The 16,460-nt window shown below is 40.8% G+C and overlaps 1 protein-coding gene across 3 annotated transcripts in view; it reads right to left on the bottom strand.

Annotated features, from left to right (window-relative positions):
• rtf2 (replication termination factor 2) overlaps positions 1-16,460 on the bottom strand; it is a 68,886-nt gene that overhangs the window by 35,386 nt on the left and 17,040 nt on the right. The gene's annotated exons all lie outside the window — the stretch shown is intronic.

Here is a 16,460-nt window from a genome sequence, read left to right as displayed (position 1 = left end):
AGTTAAATTCTTATGAGAATGTGGTGTAGGGAACCGTTATGCTCCTGGAAGGATATTATAGGGACCACAGATTATTAGGAATTTACCCTGAACACCTTTTTATTGCAGTGGCAAACATCTTTCTTGTTAAGTGGGGAAAAGGATATGTCAGAATAATCAACACTTTGGATCCACATGATACAAAGCCTTCTCACTGTCCCAAAAGAGTGTAAATACTTCTAAGGCTGAAGAGAGGGTAGGACAATCAGAACAAGTATTGAGAGGCAAGGGGACAATAATCTCAAAGAAATAGCTATGGGGAATATCCCATGGGCTTAGATGGAAATAAACAAGGTCCAATTTACCTATCCGAACGTATCTCCTCCTATGAGCCCACGAGAACCTTAAGATCATCCGGGGAGGCCCTGCTCTCGATCCCACCTGCCTCACAAGCACGGCTGGTGGGGACGAGAGACAGGGCCTTCCTTCCTTCTCGGTGGTGGCTCCTCCCTCGGCTGTGGAACTCCCTCCCCAGTAAACAAGGTGAACTGGAACTTTTAGCACAAGAAAAGAGTTATGATGAAATAGGAATCACTGAAATCTGGTGGGATGAGTCCTATAATTGGAATGTAGTAATGGAGGGATATAACTTATTTCAGAGAAATAAGCCAAACAGGAGAGGTGGTGGAATAGTATTATATGTCAAGGATGGTTGCACCTATGAAGGGATACAGGACTTCAATCCTGGAAACCAGTTCGAGAGCATCTGGATAAGAATTAAGGGAACAAAGACTGAAAAAGGTGTGGTTGTGGGGGTCTACTACAGACCTCAAAGCTGACTGAAGAACTTGAACAGATGACTAAATATGCAGAAAGAGGAGATATGATAGTAATTGGAGATTTCAACTATTCTGATAAGGGTACAAAGTACAAAAAAATCTTCACTTGCCTTGCAGATGATTTTATTGTCCAAAAGGTAGAAGAGGCAACAAGGGGATCAGCTATTCTGGACCTGATCCTAACCAACACTGAGCCTGCTCAATTGAGTAGAAGTGATAGGATCCTTAGGTGGGAGTGACCAAGTTCTTTTGGAGTTTGTGATACAGAGGAAAGGAGAAATTAAGGTTGGATTGACACTGGCCTATATCTCAGGATCTGATCCCAGATTATCTGATTAACCCATATTATCTGGCAGTATAAACTCATATAACCCCAGTTCAAAGCAGATAATCTGGGATCAGATCCTGGGATAGAGGATAGTGTAAAAGGATCCTAAAAGAAGTCAGAAATGCATTCCAGACTTTAGGAGAGCTGACTTTCAGGAAATGTAAGTAAATACAGAACATGATTGTGGGAGGCTTCTCTCATGTCCCCGCATGGAGCTGGAGCTGATAGAGGGAGTTCAGGAATAACTGGCTAATCTAAATGAATTCAGGTCTCCAGGGCCAGATGAACTACATCAAAAAAATATTGACGGAACAAGCAGAAGTAATTTCAGAACCAGTGGCAATAATATTTGAGAAGCTTTGATGAATGGGAGAAGTCCCAGCAGACTGGAGGAGGACAAATGTTGCCCCTAGAACTCAAACAATTACCACCCAGTCAGCCTGACATTAATACCAGGAAAGATTCTGCAGGTCATTAAGGAGGCAGTCTGTAATCACTTAGAAAAGAATGCTGTGATTACTAAAAGTCAACATGGATTTCTCAAAAACAGACTGATCTCTCTTTTTTCGAGCTTGGTAGATGCAGGGAATGCTGCTGATGTAGCATATCTTGATTTCAGTAAACCCTTTGACAAGGTTCTCATAATATTCTTTGAAACAAATTAGTAAAATGTGTGCTAAACAATACTACTATTAGGTGGATCTGTAATTGGTTAAGAGACCGAACCCAAAGAGTGCTCACCAATGGTTCCTCTTCACCCTGGAAAGAAGTGACTAGTATAGTGCCACAGGGTTAGGTCCTGGGACCAGTACTGTTCAACATCTTTATTAATGATTTAGATGAAGATTTAGACTCTAAAGGGTGTGCTTATCATGTTTGCAGATGACACCAAATTGGAAGGGATAGCTATTAGCTAATACAGTGTTCACTTATTGCTGGGGTTAGGTTCCAGGACCACCCGCAATAAGTGAAAATCTGCGAAGTAGGGACACTATATTTATTTTAATATTTATACACTATTTTAAGTCTTTATCAACCAATCGTGTGTTGATAAATCGCCTCCTTCTCCTCCCGTTGCTGCTTGGGCTCCTTTTCTCTCCCTTTGGATTCTCCTTCCTCCCTTCCTTAGGCTGTAAATTGTAATTTTTTATTATTTAAAATAGTCTTTTAGAGTTTGTTGAAAAACCGCAAAACAGCGAATTCATGAAAAGTGAACCGCGAAGTAGTGAGGGAACACTGTACTCCAGAAGACAGGAGCAGAATTCAAAATGACCTCAACAGATTAGAGGGCCAAGTCAAAACTAACAAAATGCATTTCAACAAGGACAAAGGTAAGATACTACAATTAGGCAGAAAAAATGAAATGCAAAGATACAGGATGGGTGATGCCTGGCTCGATAACAGTACATATAACAAAATTTTGGGGCTCTTAGTGGACAACAAGTTAAACATGAGCAAACAATGCTGCAGCTTAAAAAGCCAATGGGATTTTGAGCTACATCAAAAGGAGTATAGCATCTCTTTAGATTTATGGTGGTAGCCCTCTATTCTGCTTTGCTCAGACCCCACCTTGGAATACGGTATCTAATTCTGGGCACTACAAATCCAGAAAGATATTGACAAGCTGGAACATGTCCAATACTGAGCACATTTTGTAAGTTTGAAATCATAGTGCTTTCCCCTATTTTCATTGTGATTTGTCCTAGTTTGTACTTTTAGATGCATGCTGATACCATGAATAGTGTTTAAAGGTGATACTTTTGTGGCCCCACTTGAAATATACATATACCAATACATCCCCATTCAGAGTTCTTGTGGACTTTTTATTTTTTGTGTGTTTTGATACTGTTAAGGGTGTAGCATTTTTGCCATGAGCTGGCAATTCACTGAAATTTACAGACACTGTTAGGTGACAAGAAATGGCTCATGTTGGTATTATTCCACAGTATGGTGATTGTGGTTTGTGTATTGGACCACAGCTCTAGAGGCCAGGTTCAAATCTCTGCTCTGCCATGAAAACCCACGGGGTAAGCCACACAATCTCAGCCTTTGTGTTAGATTCACTTTAGGGCTGTCATAAGTTGAAAATGACTTGAAGGAGCACAATAGTGTTCATGGTCCATTGCTGCAGTGCAGCTTTCTCCCTTCGCAAACGTACTATCAGAAGGCACCTATAAATTACCTCCAGAAAAGAAAATGTTTACAACTTGAAGACTATGGGCTCTTTTTTTTTGAAAGCATAAATACAGAGATCTAGTTAGAGTAAGGGAAAGACTCATTATTAATGAAGAAAAATGGGATAAGCAACCTGGGAGTATGACTGTACGTGTGAGAGGGAGACATATGAAAGATGAGCCTCAAAATGAATCACTATCCCCTTCAGAATACCTAGCAACCAGTGCCATTTCTGAGCAAAGCAAATAAGATTAGATAGGACACCTGTTCTCTCTACTGAAGCCTTCCTTTCTCCTATTGATTCAAACCTATCTCATTCATGTTTTAGTTATTTTCAAGCACATACATTTTTGAGATTATTCTCAATTCCTCCCCCTCCCCCCCAGCTCATTACACTGCTGTTTATCATGCCAGGATTCTTGACTTAACAGATTGTGGCAATGGAGATGTAGACATAGCTTTCATCGTTTTTCCCCAACAGCATATACAATTAACTATTTTGAGAACAGTATCTAAGTTGGGAAAGTACACTGTATTTTTTATATAGAAAAGATTAATTGTTGATGTCTTAATCCCTGGCATCAGTTTTATTTTATATTTTCTCCAAATCTCTAAAAGTTTTTTAAAAAGGCAATTGCTTAACTTAATTTACCAATTCTTTTCATATCTTCCTTTATTATCCAAAAATATTCTAATTTCAGTTCTAATTTTTTATCATCTTCTTCTAGCCACTCCAACGTTCCTTGTTTTTCTAGGCTTTCTACTATATAGTTTATTTGATTAGCATGGTAGTATAGTTTAATATTTGGAAGGCCTAGACTGCCTTCTTTCTGCGGTTTATATCATTTGCTTTTATTTATTCTGGCTTTTTTTGTTCCCATTGCAATACAAGTTTAACCTATTTTGCCAGTTTTAAAATTCTTGATCTGAGAGTTTTATAGGTAGCATTCTGAATAAAAAGTTTAATTTAGGTAACACCTTCATTTTGATCAATGCTATCCTGCCAAACCATGAAAGATCAATTTTGGCATATTTTAACAATTTTGTATTTATTTCCTTTCTTAATTTAATAAAATTATTTAACTCTAAATTCTCTAATTCTTTAGATATATTGAGTACTAAGTATTTAATTGACTCTTTGATTTATGACCACATAATTTAATCCTATTCTTTTTATACCAACTTCCTCTCTAATTACATTGGCTAGTATTTCCATTACTATTGCAAACAGAATTATTTCTCGGGTTATGCTCATTTTTTCTGTTAGGCCGTCAATCACCATTACTGAGGCGTAATTCTTTGAGTACAATTGATCAATTAAGCTTCTAAAATGTTCTCAAAATCCGAATTTCTCTACTCAATTCCTCTTTTCCCCTGTATAGTTTATTGGCAGATCACAAATCATTTTTTTATGTTTAATGCAGGAATGGGCAAAGTTGCAGTACTCCAGACAGACTACAGTTCCCACAGTAGCACAGGCAACTATGAAGATTGGTGGTAATTTGAATCAAACAGCATTTAGAAGGTCACATGTTGCCCATCTTTGATTACATATATTTTGGGGTGGTACAACTAATCGAAACATCGATACAGTTACCATGTCTTGTTAAATTCAGCCTCTTCTGCAATAGTTCTGAAATATCAGATCATGAGTCTTGTTAAATTCTCTTACTTCAGTTGTTTTGAGGTATCACAACATGATGAAAGACTTGATTTTAAAGTCAGCATAGACTTTGCTAACAAGAATAGATATATGGAGACTGAGTCTTTAAAGGGAGGTGCCAGACTCACTGGATATGGTAGAACACATACTTTGCATGCATAATATTTCAGGTACAACCCTGGCACTATAGAATCTCTAGTGATTTTTTTTACTGGAGCACAGGAGACAAAATATCAACCAAAATGTGGAAGAATTTTCTTCTCTGGAAGTTTTCAAACAGATGCTGGATGGCCATATGTTAGAATTGCTTTGATTATGATTCCCACATGGCAGGGGACTAGACTGGATCATCCTTATGATCTCTTCCAACTCTATAATGCTATGAAAATATATAGCACTAAACTAAAAATTACTTAGTACTATGGTGCATGTACACTGTCACATTAACCTAGCAATCTTATTTACAATAATAATGACCTTGTGATACAGATCGGTGTTATTAGTAGAATATTAGTAAATATGGTGGCAGTAGCCTGTTCTGTACCTGGAAAGATATACAGGTACAAACAGCAGCAAGGAAAAACTGTGGACAACTGGAGGGCAGAGCAAGTTTTGGATTATTTGTTCCATCCCAGAAAGATCAGTGAACTGTTGCTGAGATGCCGTTACTTCCTAGGGAGTCTTTTAAAAACTACTAGTAGAGGGTCACAATTACAAAAGGGTTTCTCTTTGTAATCCCAAGAGCCAGGGGTAAGAAGTGCATCTTTAGGTATTAACAAGGAAAAGCCCTTTCAGGGCAAGAGAGCTAGAGTGAAGAAAACCCTATGAAATTAATGGTGTCGCCTTAAGTTGAAACTATATTTCTGGTTGCTGAAGTAAATAGTTTCATAATGGCTTAATTGTGGTAAAAATGTTGTTGGTCCACAGCAAGTATATGATCCAGCATAATTGCACATGTTGCCTAATGGCAGTAGAGAAAAGAAAAATTGCAACAGGTATTTCAGGTAAAACAGGCTTAGTACAAGTTATGTCTAAGGACCCTTCAAAGGAGCCAGGGAGTGGGCCCTGTAAACGAAACACCCAGCAGTCTATTTCAGAGAGCAACCTTCAGCCATTTCATATCAAGAAGTAAAATATGTTAATGTTGAAGGGTCAGAATACTCTTGAGGCTTCAAGGGTAACCTGGGGTATTATGGGACTGAACAACAATGTAGGGCTTTATCAAGGCATGCTGTGAGTATTAACATTGCACAACCAAGAACAACTCCATCGGCAAGCTCTTTATTTTTCTGTGAGTAAAGCAATTTTTTTCATATTTTTAAAGATATGTAGGACATATGAAACAGGAGACAACTGAGGTGAGAAGGAATGTTTTTGAGACCCTTTTGAAAAATTCAGTGGAAAATAACAGCAACATCTCATGTCTGTTCTATTTATCTCTCTCTTAAATACTGTCAATTTCCTTGCTTTCCTTCAGTCTGCTTCTGTCAACATCACCCTAGAGTAGAACTGTAGATTTTTGAACTGTATAGTCAAATTGTACCCTTGAAGTGACTGGCTTGACCTTGAGGGAACTGGGGGCAGAAACGGCCGACAGGGAGCTCTGACATGGACTGGTCCATGAGGTCACAGAGAGTGGGAAACGACTGTGTGAGTGAATGAAGAAGAATAGTCAAAGCACAAATTATATAGTAACTCACAGCACAAACAAAAGAGTAATAGAGTTGGAAAGGGCAAGCCTTAGCAATGTATCCCTGACACTCTGCAAAAACCTTCATAATGCTTTGTTGTGATATGTATCACCCTTTACTCTAACTTTTCCAGAATAAAGATTGCCTGCCTCCTAGTTCTACACCAGTATCTTAGAAGAAATTTCAAGTAAACATGTATGCAATCAAATTGCAAAGGGATGGTCCATCAAGGTATGGTTTACAATGACATTGGTGGCGTAAGGATACTTTTTGAATGTTCCAAGACACTGAGTTTCACTTTAGAAAGTTATATGTAGGAATGTTGTGTGAAATTACAAAATAAATAAATGCACCTGAAAATTCTGTTATTGAACCCCTACCCTGTCCTTAATAAAATGCAATGCATTCACAACAAGAGGAGGATGGGCAGATAACCTTAGCCTAAGAAATAAAGGGTAACTAAGGTAACCCTTTAAAAGGTAACTAACTACCACCCCTTAAAATATTATATAGTCTCAAGTTTGTTGAGAGCCATATCTATTCTGGAGTTCTCTCTCTCTCTCATTCATACACACACACACACACACACACACACACACACACACACACACACACGTGAACAATCATCAGACTACCTTGGTTGCATCTATTTCGGGGGATATCTTGTACTTGTACTTTTCATGACCTTGTTTATAACAGGACTACACATTTATTGCCCTCAATTAAAGGTGACATGTCACCCTCACTGTGCCCGAAATTTCTGACATGTCATCACTTCATAGCTGTACTGCAACTGAGATTTCTTGATCATTGCTTTGGGATTTGATACTGTCTCTGTCCTGTTTCATAAATAACTGGAGCAGTTCATAAATAACTTGGAATGAAATGAGAACTCAAATTTTAAAAAAGTGAGAAATAGGCTCATATTCAATAAGACCTACTAATTATGGACATTAACTGCTTTCTGGACTCTCAGACAAGATTGTTTAAGAGAATAAGTTAGGTAGCCAGAGCTAAGTGAATTCACCATGTAGTTAGCTACAAATGTATTTTGGTCTGATCTATCAAGGCCATTTTTGAAGCACAGCACAACATAGGTAAGCTAATTTAAGATTTCGTAATCCATTTGTCCTGCCAGTATTATTTAATCAATTATTCAACTGATTAAATCTGCATATGAATAGAAACATTATTCTGAAGAAAAAGACAGATAAAAAGATAATTGACAACTGTGAGTGAGCTATCTTTTAAAGAAAAAAACACTTCTGAGACATATATACTCATGTATAAGTCTAGAAATTTGAGTTAAAAATGACACTCCAAATCTGAGTATATTTATCCAGAGATCAATGTAAATGCTGTACCTACATACTTATTTTTTAAAAGGCACAATCTCTGAGGGCAAAAGACAAGAACTTAGTCCACCCTTCAAGAACCCAAAAGAAACACTGACCCCCTCTATTCTCTCTGCTACAACACTGCTTTTGGCCTTTTTCAATGCCTGGGTGGAAATACGGCGGTAGCGAAGAGCAGCTGATCTCCTTGGGTGGCACTGGTGCATTCCCCTCTCTACAGAATGACCCTAGTCCACAGATCATCTACAATTTTGGACACAAAGCCTACCCTTGACTTATTATACATGTGTTTGATATATACATGAGTACATAGAGTACTTCTTATGCTTCTCAAAATCAGAGTCAGAAACACTCTGAAATCCCCTGGGCTATAAGCCAAAGACTGCTGCTAATAGCTTGACCGAACATTGTGATTACCTTTTAGAATATGGGTTTATAATGTAAAGAATTGCAAAACCGCTTTGTATTTAACCCTTCATCTCGATCTTTGAAATTGGGGGAAAACGTATGGCTAGCATGCCTGAATCAGCATTGCTGATCTGGCGCATCTAGTGAAAATACAGTGAGCTACAAAGGATACAAAGACACAAACTGGGTCAAGCGGTCTAATAGAGTCTTCAGGGAAGGAAGATGGGGTGCTGAGTGATCATAACAATAAGCTTTAGTCAAAAGCCTGATAAAGTGCATAAAGGAGATGAATAAAACAAGAGATCGTAACTATTCTCTATTGTACTAAGTAATTGTATCTAGCAGTAGAGTTTATAAACACATCAACAATGCGCATGCTTAGATGTCAGCATATAAAATCCTTTCCTTAACTAGAATGAAGATCCTGAAGGATGCAGCAATTCCCTTTCTATTGGTGCTGTGTGTAAATGTGATACATTAAAGAAATATAAAATCTCTTGTTTCTATTCACATTGTTTAAATTTACTTTTCATTATACACAGAAAGGAGGAGGGTGTATTTAGGGAATAGAGTTAAATGAGGCTTTAAATAAAAACAAACTGTTAACTACCAGAAACATAGCAACCAATTCCCCTTTCACCCTTTTGTTGTGCTTTGTAAGAACATGGCACCAAATACACTTTGGAAAAAACCTAACAATAGAGCAGAAAAAACTGAGAAGAAAACGAGTACAGCTATACCTCAGTTAACAAGGCAGGAGTGTTCTTGAGCATTACTTCTTTAACAGAAAATATGGTACCACAGTAGAATTAACATGGATTTGGTTTTTCATCACAGAAAAGAAGAGCAAATCAAGGTTTTTTTTTAAAAAAAACCTTTATCCAAAACTAAAAGCATGCATATGTAAGAAGATAAGTCTTGCACAGGTAAACAAAGACATGTTGAGACCTATTGAAAGCATATTCTAAAGTGTAACCGAGATTGTTTTTCCTTCATCAGCTCTCACATTTCTTACAATTTCCATTTTGGTGGCCAGATCAAAGCAGATCAAAGCGTAGTCAAAGCACCTTTGACTACGCCCCACAGCATCCCCAGCTGTGGATCCCGCTCCATCCCTCCAGCCAGTCCATGGGTCTGATCCTGCAACCCGCCAATCACCTCCCATGCTTTCATTGCCTGTTTCCCCAACACCCAAATCCTCCCTCACACGAGTCCATTCCATGTCGTCCTCCTCCGAGCTGGCCATCTCTTCCTCCAAACCCTCAGAAAAACCCTCAAATGAGTCCTCATCTGTCGGGTCTGTAAACAAATCCCGGAGCCATTTTCTTTCACACTCCTCGAAAGAGTCTGACTCTCGAGGAGTCTTATGACCCCTTCTTCTATTACCGGAGCCCGAAGGCTCAACCATAACACTATCCCCCCTCACAAAGACCTCACCCTCCAAAGGTGGAGACACAGCAGAGACCTCCGCGGCTACAGTATCCCGTTGCCCAGAAGTGTCCAACTTTAACAAAGAGCAATGGAATACAGGATGGACCTTAAGAGAGGACGGCAAACGTAATCTAAACGCCACAGAAGAGATCTTCTTAACAATAGGGAATGGCCCTAAATACCGTGGTCCAAACTTTCCCCCAGAATGTTTTATATACTTAGAGGATAACCAAACCAGATCCCCCTCTTCTAACTCCTCCCCTGCTTGCCTATGTCGATCTGCTTGAGTTTTCTGAGCTGCCTTGGCTTCTAACAACAACTTACGAGCGATATCATGTAAGGCAGCCATTTCAGATGAGCGATATACAGGATCAGAAGAAACCACATTGGTTGACGGTGCCACTCCCCCCCCCCGCGGATGGAAACCATAAGTCAACTCAAATGGTGTGTATCGACTGGACGTATGCGTAGCGTTATTATAAGCAAACCCGGCTACCGACAACCACTTCACCCAATCAACAGGTTGTTCCAGGCAAAAGCAGCGCAAATACTGCTCCAACAGTCCATTAACTCTCTCAGATTGTCCATCCGTTTGCGGATGGAAAGCAGAGGACACATTCAACTTGGTTCCCAAACACTCATGGAAATGCTTCCAAAAACGAGATACGAACTGAGGAGCCCTGTCAGACACAATAATCTCAGGAGCCCCATGCAAACGGAAAACATGCTTAGTAAAAAGTAAAGCCAATGTAGGAGCCGCCGGAATCATTGAACAAGGTATAAAATGAGCCATTTTAGAAAACAAATCTACCACCACCCAGATACACGTGTAACCCCCAGACCTAGGTAAATCAGAAATGAAATCCATAGAAATAATTTGCCAGGGTCTTTCAGGAACAGGCAGTGAAGACAATAATCCCCTAGGGCGCCCGACAGGCATCTTGCTCTGTTGACATACTGCACAACTATCACAGTAACGAAGAATGTCCTGTCGCATTTTAGGCCACCAATAATTTCTGGTAATAAGTTGCACAGTCTTAAACCTACCAAAATGCCCAGCCATCGGCTCATCATGATGTGCCCTAATTACTTCCAACCTGAGTGAACCCGCCGGTACATAAACTTGCCCATTACGCACCAATACCCCCTCCTGTTCCTGTAAATGAGGTAGCACAGTACGAGTCCCTACCGAAAGCAATATGAGTTGTTCTTGAGTCCAGTTATCATTCTTTTAAGCCTCTAGAATCTGAGTGTGTAGCCCAGACTCGTTTTCTACCACACATAAAGAAGCAGTTGGTAATATTGTCTGACGCACTGTTTGCTCGCAAGTTTTAAACTCTGGTTTACGAGACAAAGCATCCGCCCTTAAATTAACCTTCCCCTCCACAAACTGAACCTTAAAGTTGAACCTAGAGAAAAACAAGGCCCATCGAATCTGGCGTTGATTCAATTTCTTGGCAGTCTGTAAATGTTCTAAGTTCTTGTGGTCAGATCTGACCACGATTTGATGACGTGCGCCTTCTAACCAGTGCCGCCACACCTCAAAAGCCACCTTTATAGCCAACAATTCCTTTTCCCAGATGGTGTAATTTTGTTCAAAAGGTGTTAGTTGTCTGGAATAGAATCCACAGGGATGCAAGGTCCCTGATGAATCCCTTTGAGATAACACAGCCCCCAACGCATAGCTAGAAGCATCTGCTTCTACTATGAATGGTTTATCAATGTCTGTATGTATTAGTACATTATCATCTTGGAAACTAGATTTCAACTGTTCAAACGCATCTCGAGCCTCCCTTCCCCACACAAACGGTTGCTTCTTACGTAATAGCTGTGTTAAAGGTACAGTAAGTTTAGCAAAGTTTGGAATAAACTCTCGATAGTAATTAGCAAACCCTAAAAAACGCTGTACATCTTTTTTAGACTTGAGTTCCTGCCAGGAGTTGACAGCGTCAACCTTGTGCGGGTCCATTTTTAGTTCTTTTCCTGAAACTACATGTCCCAAGAATTCCACCTCTGACACGTTAAACACACATTTGGAGGCCTTAGCAAAAAGCCCATTATCCCGTAAACGTTGCAACACCTGCCTCACATGTTGCTGATGTTCCTTCTCATCTTTTGAGAAAACCAATATATCGTCCAAATAAACAACCACAAACTGATCAATCAAATCTCTAAACACGTCATTTATGAACCTTTGGAAGACGGCGGGCGCATTACATAACCCGAAGGGCATCACACGAAATTCGTGACATCCGAAGCATGTATTGAATGCCGTCTTCCATTCGTCACCTTCCCGTATCCTAATCAAATTATACGCCCCCCGTAGGTCAAGTTTAGAAAAGATCTTAGCCCCTTGAACCCTTGAGAGAAGCTCCGAAATCAAAGGTAGCGGATACCTATCACGAATGGTATGCTTATTAAGAACCCAATAGTCACATACTAGCCTAAGCTCCCCTGTCTTTTTAGCCACAAAAAACACAGGTGCAGCAGTTGGAGAGCTAGATGGACGAATAAACCCTTTGGCTAGATTCTCATCAAGGAATTCTCTCAAGGCTTGTCTTTCAGGTACCGTTAGAGCGTACAACCTTCCTGCTGGTAACTTAGCGCCTTCCACCAGTCTAATCGCACAATCGTATGGTCTATGAGGCGGTAACTTATCTGCTTCCCTCTTACAGAAAACATCTTGGAATTCCCTGTATTCAGTAGGCACACCCTCCATATCAATCTGGGAAGAATTTAAAGCAAAACATCCCTGCCTTTAAAAGCTATAGTACGCTTCACCCAATCCACTTGAGGGTTCACCAAAGTTAACCAATCCATTCCCAGAATTACATTGTATCTTGGTAACCGTGTGATGTCCCATACAAATTCTCCAGTTACCCCTTGCACCTCCCATGTTATTCCTGAGGTTTCTCGATTAACCACCCCAGATTCCAGTAGTCTCCCATCCGCCCCTTCCACCCATATATCGCATGCTTTATGTATTGTAGGGAGCCTATGTTTTCTTGCAAACCCAACATCCACGTACGAGACCGTAGCCCCTGAGTCCAGCAGTGCCAGAGTTGAAGCAAGTTCCTTTCCCCCAACAGATAGAGAAATGGGTACAAAAACATGTTTCTTTCCCTCTAGTGACTGCCTTGTAAGCCCTAGTGCATTGGACTCACATCGCACTAGGGCTGGCCTTTTCCCGAAAACTGAGAAGGCTTGATGTTACAGTTCCTAGCAAAGTGCCCAGCAGTTCCACAATACAAACATAATCCTAATTGCCTTCTACGATCTTTTTCCGCCGTCGACAACTTTCTAAACACCCCGAGTTCCATAGGCTCCTCCCCCTTAGCCACAGGTGCCCTAGATACAGATACAGATGGCGCATACATAGCCCGAGATTGTTTACGAGATTCAAACCGGGCGTCCAAACGCAAAACCTTAGCCACCAAAGCGTCCCAGTTTTCTGCTGGCTCTAACCGCGCCAGTTCATCTTGAAGATGGTCACTTAAACCAGCTATAAACAAAAGTATAAATGCGTTCTCCCCCCAGTCCAATTGATGGCGAAGAGAATTAAACTTATTCAAATAGTCCAAAACAGACCCTTTTCCCTGTTTTAACCGGTAAAGAGCCCAGCTAGCATTCTCCATACGGAGGGGATCCCCAAAAGTGTCCGACAATAATTTCTTGAAGTTAACCAAATTATCCTTGACTGGGTCATTACCCAAAATCAAATTAGTTGCCCACTGTCCCGCTGAACCGGTCAGTAAACTCAAAATAAATGCCACCTTGCTGGTGTCCGTAGGAAAAGCTTGTGGGCTAATCTGAGAAAAATAAAGTTCAACTTGAGCCAAAAAAGTAGGCAATTTGTCCCGGGATCCATCAAAACGTTCAGGAGTCATTACATGTCCCTTAGCTGGCTGTGCTGCTTGTGCAGCATAGAATGCAGCCTGCAGCTGATCAAAACGAGCCTTGAGTTCCTCCATCGTCTTCTTGACGTTGGTACCTCATTGAAATTTTATGGGCGTTGGGCAATCTGTCACAGACAGAACGCCAGCGAGTAAAACAAAACTCAGTTTATTGAGGTTACAGAACTAAAAACGCCCGTAGGAAACAAAGAACAGGGCAAACACTTGACTTCAGTGTGATAAGTAACAAAAAACAGCTCAGTTTGAGCTTAAACGGTTCAAAGGGATAAACCGGGTTAAACAGAAGTATGATCCGGATTAAATCAAAAGTGCTTACTTCAGCCTGGCAAACAATGCAAACAAAAGAGGATCAACAGGAGTCAGAATGTAAACAACAGACTGGTAGCAGATTCCTCTCTGCTACTCAGAAACAGCAGGAGAATAAACCAGGCTTGTTTATTCCTTCCTGCAGCGAACGAAAAGCGTGGTCGTAGTCAGGGATTCAGCTTAAGGTTCAGCGGCCAACGATATCCAGGTCCAGGCACAGCAGTCAGGGTAACGGCAGTCAGCAGGGTCCCAATCCGGTCCAGAGGTCAATAGCCAAGCGTAGTCATCTAGAAATCCAAAGGTCTCACCGATAGCCAGCAGAAGGGATAATCCGGAATCGAAGTCAGTCAGTCCAACGTCAATCCAGTGCGAGTAGATATTGCCCGTCAAAAAGACGACGGAGGTCCAAGCTATCGAGATTAAACACAAGTTGCACAGAGAAAAACCCCGCACAGTTCCTCCCGCCGTCGATGCCCAGTGTCCTTGGTAAACTTACGTATCCAGTAACGAATCACACCCGTCTTCAGGAAGTTCCCCAACAAAAGCCCAAGCGTCCGTCCAGATTACCTTGCCCAACGCAATTAGACATTGGTCCCAAACCCCAATTTATCCCAGTTCAAGCTCATCATCGCTGTCAGCTGCCATCCCAATTCCAGGTGCCCCAACATCATCATCCTCATCAGAGCTTAAGCACCTTTGACTACGCCCCACAGCATCCCCAGCTGTGGATCCCGCTCCATCCCTCCAGCCAGTCCATGGGTCTGATCCTGCAACCCGCCAATCACCTCCCATGCTTTCATTGCCTGTTTCCCCAACACCCAAATCCTCCCTCACACGAGTCCATTCCATGTCGTCCTCCTCCGAGCTGGCCATCTCTTCCTCCAAACCCTCAGAAAAACCCTCAAATGAGTCTTCATCTGTCGGGTCTGTAAACAAATCCCGGAGCCGTTTTCTTTCACGCTCCTCGAAAGAGTCTGACTCTCGAGGAGTCTTATGACCCCTTCTTCTATTACCGGAGCCCGAAGGCTCAACCATAACACCAGATGTACAGATCAGTGCTTCTTTTGACATGCCAGGGGAACCAGTGCAGCAAAATTATCATCTTTCCGCTTCTATTTTACTATTCATGCCTGCTCAGTAAGGCATTCTAGAAATAGCTGACGTATATATTGCCTGTTATAGGCAGCCACACAAAGCTACAGAAGGAGCAGCCACCATAAAGTCTCATTCTTTCCCAACTTAAGCTTTATTATAGTGTTTACTGCAAACATGGGAGAATGTCACAATAACTCTAATACCAAAAGAAGGCAGTGAAGAAACTTAAATACAAGTAACTACAGACCAATTTCAGTCTTCAACTAATTAAATCTAGACAATTACCAATACCATATTTTACATGTATTTACTCCAGATTAAGCGATTTGAGGTCAACTTTCAAAGACTCTTCAAGTGGGAATTTATTTCTGTGCCACATACAGCAAGAGACAGGCAGAAGCAGCTTGTGAGACTCATTCTCCCAACTGTTGCTTTGTTGAGGTCTGCTTTTAACAAAGCAGTGACTTTAATTAAGTCTATTTGTGAATGGCAAACAAATGTAATGCTTCCCTGATTATAAAGCTATCACAAAAACTCACATACGTAAAGGCCAGAAACACTATATGAGATGTTACTATGTACAAAACGTCCCCATACCAATTAGGACTGATTGCCAAGAAAACCAACACAAAGAACGATATCAGAAAGCCCAATACACAACAAATGGAACAAACATGGCACAAGTGTGCTCTGGAGCCCTCTGACCTCACAAACAGCCTGCATCAGGAGGCATAATCCTGACACCTCAGTCCCAGCAGACCCGGGATTTAAATAGCCACTCAATTTTGATGCTGTGCTGCCAACAGCCAACTAAACAACTGCAAATAATACAAAAAACTGCAATACTGCAGCAACTATTTCCTTGCTGAGAGTAATGCACTGAACCCCATATACTTATATATCAGTCTAGAATTTTTACACAAAAATAAACCCACAAAACTTATGCATGGGTCAATGTGAGTTCTGTACCTTAACTCTGATCAAAAAAGGAATCACCCCCTTCTCTGTGTGGACTAGCAAAAGAGAAGACCTGGGATTGTTTTAATGGGTTATGGTTGTAAACCGCTTTGAGTCCTTGGAGAAAAGCGATATAGAAGTGTCCCTAAATAAATAAATAAATAGCTTAGTCCATCTTAAAGAACCAAAATGAAGGTGAAACTCTCACAATTCTCTCTACCATGGTGTTGCTTTTGACCTTTTTGAATGCCTTAGCAGGGAAAATGTCAGTGGTGGCTAGGGCCAGATGACTCCCCGAAGTGGCACTAGAATCCCCCCC

The sequence above is a fragment of the Anolis carolinensis genome, chromosome 4 (assembly GCF_035594765.1).
Source record: "Anolis carolinensis isolate JA03-04 chromosome 4, rAnoCar3.1.pri, whole genome shotgun sequence".
Taxonomy (NCBI): Eukaryota; Metazoa; Chordata; class Lepidosauria; order Squamata; family Dactyloidae; genus Anolis; species Anolis carolinensis.
The sequence above is the reverse complement of the archived record's forward strand: the minus strand, read 5'-3'. Positions and strand labels throughout refer to the sequence as shown.